At 43.6% G+C, this 11773-nt stretch overlaps 1 protein-coding gene across 2 annotated transcripts in view; it reads left to right on the top strand.

Annotated features, from left to right (window-relative positions):
• The first annotated feature begins 10225 nt into the window (after nt 1–10225).
• Akap7 (A-kinase anchoring protein 7) overlaps nt 10226–11773 on the top strand; it is a 120800-nt gene continuing 119252 nt past the window's right edge. The window contains exon 1 of one of the 2 annotated variants that reach the window (XM_060373570.1): nt 10226–10324. The gene's annotated coding sequence lies outside the window, so the exon portion shown is untranslated. Of the gene's footprint in view, nt 10325–11110; nt 11265–11773 lie in introns of those variants that run through there. The other variant, XM_060373569.1, reaches the window with a different exon arrangement.

Here is an 11773-nt window from a genome sequence, read left to right as displayed (position 1 = left end):
CGTGCTTGAGTAGCATGCGCAAGGCCCAATGTTAAATCCTTGGGGCTGCAAGACGAAATAAACAAGGAGCAAATCAATAATAACTCTCTTAGTCAGGCCACTATTCAAATGTTGGACAAGAGCATCTTTGTTGATGTGCTTCCCTGTGTGAGTGCTTTCTTCCCCACCTGACTTTGTTTACCCGTATGACATTCCGTTCTCCTCCTCTTTTCAGTGCTTTCCAGTCTTACACATGAAATAGAGCCAAGCTCAGTAACCTCCTTGAGATCTAGCTCAGCTTGCAGCAATTCTGCTGGCCTGTGGAAGCCTAGCCCCTCACTGAGATTTCTGTGAATTCTTAGGAGTTTACAATCTGAGCCTCCAGACCCACCTACTCCTGTGTGCTCTCTGTTTTTCCTTCTTAAAAAACAAAACAAAACAAAAAACCACGAATTGAGATAATTGAAGAAGGAAAAAAAAAATCTTCCAGGTAACGAGTCTTTGTAAGAACAGAAGTGGGTGGAGAGAGTCCAGACCTCAATACCAAGAGGAAAATCTAGAACAGGTAAACAGCCTTTTCCTTGTGCTGTTACCTTGGGAACAGGCAGAATCTATTCACTAACATGAAAAAGAAATTAAACCCGGAAGTTAAGACTAAGTTTTCTGGTGCTTTTCTGATGCCAAGTTGAAATTCAAGATGAGTTATAAAGGTTTGGTAAAGCAGCAGCCGATGAAACAGTGAAAGATGCTAGAGGTCTGAGGTGGGCACACTGATTTGGAGATAATGCCAGTGCCACTGAGGAAAAGAATGGAGAGAATGAACTAAGAGGTGCAGCGAATGCATAAGGAGTAAATAAAACACGGGACTGTTAAGTATAGAGAGAGGCTCAAGGGATGGAAGGAATCCGAGAAATCTAACCATCACATATCTGTGAGGACCTGTGGCCACATGTTTTAGGTAGTTTTTTGTGTTGGTGACAGAATAGCTGAGGAAATCAACTGCGAGGAGGAACAGTTTGTTCTGGCTCATGGTTTTGCAGGTTTTGGGTGATGGTCGGCTGGTTTCGTCACTCTGGGGCTTGTAGCTGGGCAGAGCATACAGCACCACAGCCAGAAGCGTGTGGTGGAGGGAGGCTGCTTAGTCTGTGGAAGCCAGGATACACACACACACACTCACTCACACAGACACAGAGAGAGAGACACAGACACAGACAGAGACAGAGACAGAGAGGAGAGAATAAAAATTTCGGGACTCAATGGCCTGACTTCCCTTACTTAGATCCTACATCCCAAAGGTTCCATCACCTCCTGGTAGTGCTGCCATCTTGAGACAGAGTCTTCCTTAGACTTTGGGGATATTTAAGGCCCAAACCATGACATAGGAAACCTGCCCTTGTGTTTTCCTGGTGAAGCAATGCTTTAGAGTCACTTTGGCAGCCTTCTCCATTTTGGTCCCTGGAGACAAGTCTCAATTCGGGGACTGGAGCTGTTGCTCAGTATCATGTGCAGGAGCCCTGAGTCTATGTCTCAGCATACCTCCAACAAACAAGCAAACATTTTTTTTGGCTTTGGCCCTCATATCTGTACCATAGGCAGAAAAGCTGATAGGGCACAGTGAACTCAGGATACATAAATAAGCAGGTTTTCTAGGACCCACCCCTGTTACAACCTGCATTTCACCCTGAGTGTTTTGCTGTACCCACCTCAGTTCTTCCCCCTACCCCACCCCCCGCTTCTCATGAGTGTTTTAAATCAACTTAATGAAGTGTGAGATGTGAGCATCTTAATAAAATTTAAGAGTCTTCTGTGGTTGATATGGTGGCTGTGTCTGCAATGTCAGCATTTAGAAGACTGAGTCAAAAAAAAAAATGTAGTGAGTTTGAGACAAGCCTGGTAAAAACGCTCCCGTCAGTCAAACACAGGCTAGTGAAATGTATTAGTGAGTGAAGTTGCTTACAGTTAACCTTGATGGCTTGAGTTCTGTTCCTTGGATCCACGCAGTAAAAGGGGAGAATAGACTCTTGCAAATAGTGTACACCACCAAATAAAAAAATGAAGGAAATAAGCCGGGTGTGGTGGTGCATGCCTTCAATCCCAGCAGAGGCCAGAGAATGGCTGTGAGTTCAAGGCCAGCCTGGTCTACAAAGTGAGTCCAGGACAGCAAAGGCTACACAGAGAAGCCCTGTCTTGAAAAAAAAAAAAAAAGAAGAAGTAAATAAATACATGTAATAAAAACTAAAATAAGCAAACAAATAATTGTTCAGAGAAAAAACACTTTAAGTCATCAGAACAAAGTTATTTTTAAAACCAAGTGAAATTAGTACGTGAAATAAAAGATTTGCAAATTCCCATCAAACTACTGTTTATAATTAAAATACAAGGAACAAATTGGAGCAAATGTTTTCAATATATATGACAACCCTTGTGCTAGCAATGCAGCTCTGTTGGTAGGAGGCTGGCCTAGCTTGCATGCTCCCTAGCACCACAGTAATGAGCTGTGATGTTCAGCTGTAACCATAGCGCTTGGAAGTGGAGGCAGGAGGATCAGAAGTTCAAGGTCATCCTTGATTAAACGGTGAGTGGATGTAAACATGTTTTTTGTTTTGATCGCATGTGTGGGATGTGAGACTGATTCAGATGGTCCATAGCAGCAGACTATTTGCCTCATGTGGGCTCTGAGAGGGGCTCTTTCCCAACTGCAGAGAGTTTAAATCTGAGGACTGCGGAGAGGGAATAAATAAATGCCAGAGCCCAAGAAAAAGAGGGCTCCCTCTTCCCGCTGCTGCTCCTGGTTGCTGTGGGTGCAGCTGGGTGAGAAAAAAGAATTGGACTTGCCCTAAGGAACCCGACAACCCTAACCAGCAGGAAGCAGCTAAGAAAATCTATGCCCGTTCTCCCCACTAACCTCCTTTCTCTCCTACCCAGTGTTGGGGTGTTGGAAGGAATTGGGGTGGAGAAGGGAAGAAGAGGCATGAGGAAACCAAAATGAAATAGTATAAAAAGTAATGCTGACAATGGACTACATTAGTTCTTGTCTCTAAAAACAAGCATGCAAACAAACAAACCGAAAAAAAAAATAATTTAAAATCATTAATAAATAGATTTTATAAAGTACAAGAAAAAGGTGACTTAGAAAAAAAAATAAGCAAATGATTTCTATATAAGGACATTTACATGACTATCACATATATATGGCTTCCAAGGAGTGAAAAAAAATGTCCCTTTTAATCTTCTGAAGATTTTCCAACATGAAAAGAGATAATGTAGAAATCATAGGAGCAAACAGACACATGTATCAATATGTAGGTGTTCATGGGAGTTATACAAAATATAAAACTCAAAAAAGGGCCAAAGCCCAGCGTGGTGGGCACACCTGCAATGTCAGCAGTTGTGAGGTCAGGAGTTAAACAAGGTCATTCTCTGCTTCACGGTGAGTGTGAGGCCAGGCTGGGATAGGCGAGAGCTAGTGTGAAAACAAAACAGACCACGGCCAAACCAAAATAAAACAAACAATAAACAATAGGCCAGATAACTAAAACACTTTTGAAAGGAGAGAGGGAACTGGGTGAGGCAGGCAGACTCAAAGAGGCAGTAAATGGCTTTGCAGGGTAATGAAGATGGCTCGGAGAAACTGCGGGTGATGAACGCTTGGTCCCTCCCTCTCTGATTTCCATTTGATATTCCTTGCTTAATAAAATCTCAGTCAGAGGGTTAAAGACAATCTGGCTCCTCTGTGGTGGATCTGGCCTCTAGGTAGGTGAACTTGAGTGGGCTTGAGTGGAGGCCTTCCTGACGCTTGCTGCTCCCAAGGGCCTTGCAGTTGAAGATCAAAGTAGAGCATTCTCTGAGACCTAACAAAACAATCGATTGACTGACAATTAAATAAATAAGAGCTAAAATAACCATTTGTACTTTGTAGATGAAAAATAAAGATCTTCAAAGTAGTAGAACTTAATAGGCTTCCAAAGACTGCTTAGAAGCCTTAATTGTTTTAGTTTCTTTGGGGAGAGTGAGGGGAGGAATTGCCATGGAGCTCAGGGCTAGCTTTAGACTTACTGTGTGGTCTACCCTGGTCTTGAACTTGTGGCAGTCATTCTACCTTGGCCTCCCCTGTGCCGGGCTTACAAGTGTGGGCCAGTGCATCAAGCAAGCGTATAAATTCGCTTGAACATTTTGGTGGATAATTGGCAATATGGTTCAAAAACTCTATACATAGTCATGATCTTTTATCTAGCAATCTCCTTCCTAGGAATTTCTTTTTAGAGATAAAATACTAGAGAGATGTTGCAACAGTTAAGAGGATTATGAGGATTTGAGTTCATTTTCCAGCACCCACATTGGGCAATTCACAGCATACAACTCCCCTCTCTGGGAATCTGACACCCTCCTCTGGCCTCAGAAAAAACTGCGTTCATGTGCGCATTTGTATTTTCAAACACACACATACACATAATTAAAAACACTAAAAAAAACCCAAACAAACAAAAAAATAAACAAACGCATAAAAAGTAACAACACATTTTTTAAAAAATGACCAAAGTATCATGATAATTAATAATGAAACACTGACATGAATTTAAGTGAGACTGGATAACCAAAGTCAGCAGCAAATTGAATACATTATGGTACTATTACATAAAGTTGAGACTGTGATATAGAAGAATTCTAAATGACATGAGAAATTGTTTCTAATATGTTGTACTATTAGAAAGCAGGTTACAAGGCTGTATATGATATGATTTTTTTCTGAAATGCATGCAGTCAGAAGACATGTATGTATGTGTGTATGTATGTGTATATATATATATATATATTTCTACATCAGTAACAGGCTCGATAGCCTTCTGAATACTTCTGATTGATGTAATATACTGACCTGCTGAGGACTGAACATGGTCCTTAAAAATGCAGGTTAAGCTGCTGCTTCTTCTTCTTCTTCTTCTTCTTCTTCTTCTTCTTCTTCTTCTGAAAACACCAAATGGCGATGACACTGATGCAGCAGGAGGGCCTGGAGGACCTGGGGGCTCAGGATTAGGAGGAGTCTATGGTCTTAGGGCCTTAGGGTGCCATGGTGGACGTGGTCGAGGCCTTGGGCTCATGGAGGTAAAAGATAAGGAGTGGATTCCTATCAACACGCTGGGCCACCTGGTCAAGGACATGAAGAAAAGTCCTTGGAGGAGATCTACCTGTGTTCCCTGCCCACTAGGGAATCCAAGACTATTGATTTTTTCCTGGTGCTAAAGGATGAGGTTCTAAACATCACACCAGTGCAGAAGCAGACATGGGCTGGACCAGGTTCCCATTAGGGACTATAATGGTCACGTTGGTCTTAGTGTTAAGTGCTCCAAGGAGGTAGCCACTGACATGGAGGGGTCATGATCTTGGCCAAACTTTCCATCATCCCTGTGCGGAAAGGCTACTGGGGAAGGAGACTGGCAAGCCACACTGCTCAGTGCTAGGTGACAGGCCACTGAGGTCTTGGTGGGTCTCATTTCTGATCCCAGAGGCACTGGCATCGCCTCTGCTCCTGTGCCCAAGAAACTGCTGATGATGGCCAGTATTGATGACTTCGACATATCAGCCAGGGGCTGCACTGCCACCATGGGCAATTTTGCCAAGGCCACCTTTGATGCCATCTCCAAGACCTACAGCTACCTGACTTCCCGCCTCTGGAAAGAGACTGGGTTTACCAAGTCTCCTTATGAGGAATTCACTGATCATCTTGTAAAAACCCATACCAGAGTCTCTGTTCAGAGGACCCAGGCTCCAGCTTTGGCTACCACATAAGGGTTTTTTAATACAAGAAAAATAAAGTTAATTAAGTCTGTTAAAAAAAAGAAAAGAAAAGAAAAGAAAAGAAAATGCAGGTCAAATCAGGCATGGTGGCACACTCCTGTAACCCCAGCACTTTGGGAAGCAGAGGCAGGCAGATCTTTGTGAGTTCGAGGCCAGCCTGGTCTACAAAGAGAATCCAGGACAGCCAAGGCTACACAGAGAAACTCTGTCTTGAAAACAAAACAAAACAACAACAACAACAACAAAAATATAGGTCAGTTTCTCCAGCATAGAGCTTCATTTCCAGACTGGTGATAATGTTTATTTTATTTTATAAATTTTTCTGCATTTAAATATTTTTTTCTAGAGAACAACACAAGTTTCTTACAAAAACAGTAGTTTAAAGTAGTTTTAAAAGTTCAAAATCTCTGTCTCTGTTTCTCTCTCTTGGGTTTTTGAGACAGGGTTTCTTTGTAAAGCTTTGGATGTCTTAGAACTTTCCCTGTAGACCAGGTTGGCCTCGAACTCACAGAGATCCACCTGTCTCTGCCTCCCAAGTGCTGGGATTAAAGGCATACGCTACCACCTACTGGCAAAAATTCAAATTCTAATAGTTAATACTATCAGTTAATATTTCTCACAAATAGTTAATATTTCTCAGTTGTGTGGCTATTGAAAAACTAATATTAGGTAGGCACAGGAGCTGGTGGTGTAGCTTAGTTGTAGACCAGGTGATTAGGATCTAGGAAGTCCTGGGTTAAATCCTCAGCAACAAAAATGGTGTGGGGCTGTGGGTGGGAGTGAATAATGGTAGGTATTATCTTAAAAAAAACATGTTTTAGGGTTCCTCTCCAACATAGTGGAATGTCATCCTGAGTCACCCTTGGTTACCAAGAGCTTTTGTGTTGATGTTTCTCTTGTAAAATGGCATGAGTTTGCCCTCCTTTGCTGTAGTTTTCACAGCTGTAGTTTATGTGTAGGACTAGTTTCTAGAGTAAGAGTTAGAACAACTGTTCTAGTAGGTGTTCACAGAGAAAGGGCTATAGCCGAAAACAGAAGTGGGGCCCTTAAAAGAGTCTGGTAGGGATGAATGAGCCAGTTAGCAACAAGCTCTGAAGGTAGGAGGTGGTTCTTGCTTCAAGAAGTATGTAGGGATCTGAACTGAACCCTTCCAGGGCAGCCATCTTGACAGCGTACACTGTCTGTCCTACAGAGAGAAGAAAGGCTGAGCGTGTTTCAAGGAACTTACTATGTCAACAGAGTCTGTAAGTAAGTATTTAGAACAGAGGTTCTAAATAATATCTTTGATTTTGCTAATCTCCCTGTAAAGCGCAATGTACCAGGAAGAACTGGTCTCATTTGCCATGAAGACTGGGAGAATCCACAGAGGCTCTGTGAGCCAGCAGGTCTGGTGAGAGGAAAGGGCCTCCTGGAGTTAGCTGGATCAGGAGAGCTCAGTGAGGCTGCTATATAACTGGAAGGACCCAAGAGACTTTTTTTTTTTTTTTTTTTTTTGTGGATACCAATGGTGGCTGATTTTCACCTTCAGGCTGAAGCTGCTTAAAAACATTAAGATTGCTCAAGTCCTGTCCTTTCCTCCCTCCCTTCTTCCTGCCCTTCATTTTCCCCTTCCCCCTTTTCTCCTAACCCTCCCTCCATCTCTTTCTTTTTGAAACTTATTTGGGTGTGCTGCTGAAATTATTTTTTTATTTTTTTATAAACAATAAATACCCGGAGTGACCTCTGTATCCATGTAAAAGAGGCAGAGCAGGCACAACTGTATTGAAGCAGGAAAGGGGAGACCTCTAGCCTAGGTGGAAGGGTAGGGTTCAGGCACCCCTCTCTCGGAATCACACGTATTCCCAGCTCTGGTCCCTTCGATAGCAGAGCTGCCTCTTCTGTTCACAAGATGGTTGATCTTGGTTGCTGACTTGATTGATGAAAGGCTCTCTAACGGGACCAAACACGGCAAACATGACACCAACAGGTTTTGCCCTTTACCGTCTCCCTCCCTTGCTAAAAACTGTTAAATTACATTCCTAAAGATAGCTCCCAAGGTCCATTCCCCTATTTGGCCACTGACTCATTCCTGAGACTAAACACCAAAGCCCAACAATCAAAATTCATTACTTGGCTAATATGTCCAGTCAGGACTTACCAATTCACTCTAGCACAGACTCAAGTTTTTCTCCCTGAAAACCCATTCCTGCAAACAGAGAAACAAACAACCACCTGTTTGCCCTGATGCTTGCTGTCTGTCTTTGTTCTATCCAGAGGCAGACCCCTGCCTCTCCCGTCCCAGGTAATAAATCTCCTTTGCGTTGAGAGTTTGGTATCTGGATGTGTCCTGTACCGACGCCTTGGGGCTGCCAAACCCCTTCAGTCAGCTCTGTAATCATCAGTTCAAGTGAGGGATTTTCTTGATCACATTATCTGAAGAGTGGGAGCCCACCCTAAAACTGAACCCCCACTTCAGGTAGCAGCCCAAAATAAGGGAGATGGAAGAAGGTTGTTTTCATTTTTAATTTATTTATTATTGCTCTTTGGTGGCTCGCCTTCACTCTTTCCCAGCAAGTTCATTTGCTTTGTTGTTGCCACTGCTGGATTCCTCTGACATGTTAGGAACCTACTCTAGTCTTTGAAGGTGGGCTGAAGACCAGTGGCTCGCTAGGAATCCTCAGTGCAGTCCGCAGCAGATGGAGACATGCTGACTTGTGGACTGAGCAACCAGTGTTTCTAGCCTTTCTGGTATGAGATAGCCATTTTTGGAGTTTCTAGCCTTTCTGGTATGAGATAGCCATTTTTGGATTATCCAGATCTTAGTACATAACAAAGAGCGATAAAGTGTGAAGTGACTAGGCAAAAGAAAAGAGGGTTTAGACTTGGAGGAGGAAGGTAGCAGTGGCAAATTATGGGAAGGTGACCAGCAAATATATAGTAAATAAAAGCAGTAAGTCAAGTTTGTTATGCAGGGAATCCTTGTCTCCATTTCCTGGTAGGGGGATACAACAGTACCAGGCAACCCAGGGTACCCTTTTGGATTCTTAGTTTAACAAAATAGTTTAGAATTAGAGTTTGCAGAAAAACACCATGAGCAAAAACAAGTTGGAGGAAAGAGGTTTACCTGGCTTACATTTCATTATTGCTCTTCATCATTGAATGAAGTCAGGACAGGAACTCAAAACAGGTCAGGATCCTGGAGGCAGGAGGTGATGCAGAGGCCATGAAGGAGTGATGCTTACTGGCTTGCTCAGCCTGCTTTCTTATAGAACTCAGGACCACCAGCCCAGGGATGGCACCACCCACAATTGGCTGGTGGGTGGTGCCATCAATCACTAATTAAGAAAATGCCCTTACTTCCTTTCAGATAACTCTAGTTTTTGTATCAAGCTTACATAAGACTAGCTAGCACAGAGTTTGAGAGAAAAACCACCAGGGCAGGCAAGCTGTAAATCCTGGCAGTTGCTTGGAAAAGGAACGTTGAAAGAAATCATGCTTATTAATTTAGGTATGGAGGTCAGAGAAACAGTGAGAAAAGCCAGAGGGTCAGAGGGCATGCTTAGACTTTGGCCAATAACAGAAAAACAGGGAAAAGGAAAAGGAAAAGCATGCCTAGTGCATGTCCTTGAATTTTAGTGTAGAGGAATTTTAAGTCAGAACATGGCTGCTCTGGAAAGAGACCCTGTTCAAAGCCCTCCTAGGCCTGTGTGATCCGGTTGAATGCAGATGAATTGGGCAGTGGTGGCACATGCCTTTAATCCCAGGAGACAGAGGCAAGCAGATCTCTGATGTCAAGACCAGCCTGGTATAGAGTACATTTCAGGTAAAGAAAAGCTTAGGCCCAGGCATAGTGGTAATGTGCCTTTCATCCCAAGCAATGAAGGTAACGTTACTTTGTAGAAGGAAGCATTCATGTTTGAAAGTGATGTCTAATTGAGTGACAGACAAATTGATGAGTCACAGAAAGATTTGATATAACAGGATATTCCCAACTCACGCAAGGAGAGGAAAGGGAAGCTACTTAAGGGAGCAGCACAGAGAATGAGAGAGGAGAGGAGGCAGTTTTACAGAGAGAGGTTAAAGAGAGAACACAACCATAACTAGGCAGAGAACCTAGTGCATACAGGGTCCGTGATTTTTGCTTCAGCCTCTGTGAGGCCCTAAGAGCCCTGCCCAGTTGACTATATGGACTGTGTTCTCCTGGTGTCCGTGAGACAGTGTCTGGTAAGGGTTTCCTCTTGCGGTGAGGGTCTGGGATTAGACCAGTCATTGTTGGCCACTCCCACAAGTTCTGTGTCTCCTTTGCTCCAGATCATCCCTCAGGCAACATAAGATTGTAGGTGAAAAGTTTTGGGGTGGGGTTGGTGCTCTAGTCCCTCCACTGAAAGCTATGTCCCAAGACTAAGGATTGCACAACAGATATAAGGATTAGAAACAGAAACACAGTGCTTTGCTTTTGCCTTTTTAAAAGGGGAGATACAGGAGTGGGCTCATGAGCTGAAGAAAGACGCCCCCCCCGGCACCCCCAAGCATCGGATCACACATGAGGTGCAGCACCCACCTCTCCCAGGTTTGTACAGCGTTGGTTTTTCTGGGATACGCTCTGTTACACAAAGCCCAGGGAAGGTTGGGATGGCGCACCACTCTTTGCAAACTGGCTCTGGCTTCTTTTGCATGTTAATCTTTCCGTTTCACTCTGTTATCCCTACCCTCCCGTCATATAAATATACCTTTAAAATGGGGAAAAATAATCCTTACAAAGAGAAATGTGTATTCTACTTCCAGGCAGAAAAAGGAAGGACAAAAAGGTGTTTCGCTGTCTGTAGCTCGAAGTAATCCTTATATCTTACTGGCACATTCCCTTTCCTTACCTAGCCCAGCTGTCCTAGGCTGGCCTTTGAAGATCGTCCTGCCTCAATTATTTTTTGGTTCTTTCTCTGAGATTAGATAGTCTGCTCCTTTAAAAGGACCGTCTTCCATGCAGATTCACTAGAAGAGGCTGGGGCCTTAAACAGTAAGTAGGGAACTCTTCATACTTCCTCTCTACCAGCTTGTAAGTGCTACAAGTACAGAGAACAGAGAGCTAGAGTCACAGTAACTGCCTTTGAGTTTTTCCAGTACATAGTCCTCATGTCAACTTTTAATTATTTATTTATTGTTTGTTTTGTTTTTTAAGACAGGGTCTCACTGTGTAGGTCAAGCTGACCTGGACCTTGCTATGTACCCCCAGCGTAATGATGATAGGTTAAAAAAAAAATGTACTTTAGACATGTAGAAATAGCTTAGTCAGGCTCTCTGCCACACTCACTGAAGATAACCAGACGCAGGCTTTGAACCCCATGATGCCCACTGGGCAGAGACCAAGAGCAATGCTCTGCTCTGGACAGTCGGAGAGAAGTCCCCCCTAGATCACCCTGAGGCTTGAAGGTCTCCCCCCAGGATCCTGACCCTTGAATCAGAGACTTCTCTTAGAAACTGGACCTGACATTCACCTAAGAAACATCACACAGGTGAGCAGCTTTGGGGAGCTAGGCTTAGGACAGTAGTTAGGAATTTAGAATGTGAACGTTGTGTGAAGACTTTCAGCATAATAAAATACGACTTTTGTTACACTAACTAGATACTAACTATTCTAGATGATTACTTCTAAGCTATTAAAACTGCTGTTAAAAATTTTGGACTGTGCCCCAACTTGGCGCTTTTTTTTTTTTTTTTTTGGTAAAGCAAAGTAAATAAAAGCATCTCATTATGGTGGCATACAAGGCCTCGCTCTTGTACGCTTCACTCTTCCCACATATTTTGCAATCAGGACTGTGCTTCCAAAGCTCTAGGTTAAAGCAAACACACGGGGTCTCAAGAGACAGCAGGCCAAGGAATGCTTTCCCGGTCCCAGTCTCGCCCCTCGAAGCGTGGGACGGGAAGGGCAGCGCCACAGGAAAGCAGGGAGGGCGGCCAGAGGTCGGAGCCTAGGCGGCCTGGGGAGCGCCCCGCCTCCCGCGCCGGGCTCCAATCCGGGTAC

Source organism: Meriones unguiculatus, chromosome 20 (assembly GCF_030254825.1).
Source record: "Meriones unguiculatus strain TT.TT164.6M chromosome 20, Bangor_MerUng_6.1, whole genome shotgun sequence".
NCBI lineage: Eukaryota > Metazoa > Chordata > Mammalia > Rodentia > Muridae > Meriones > Meriones unguiculatus.
Note: the sequence above shows the minus strand (reverse complement) of the source record. Positions and strands in the feature narration are given on the sequence as shown.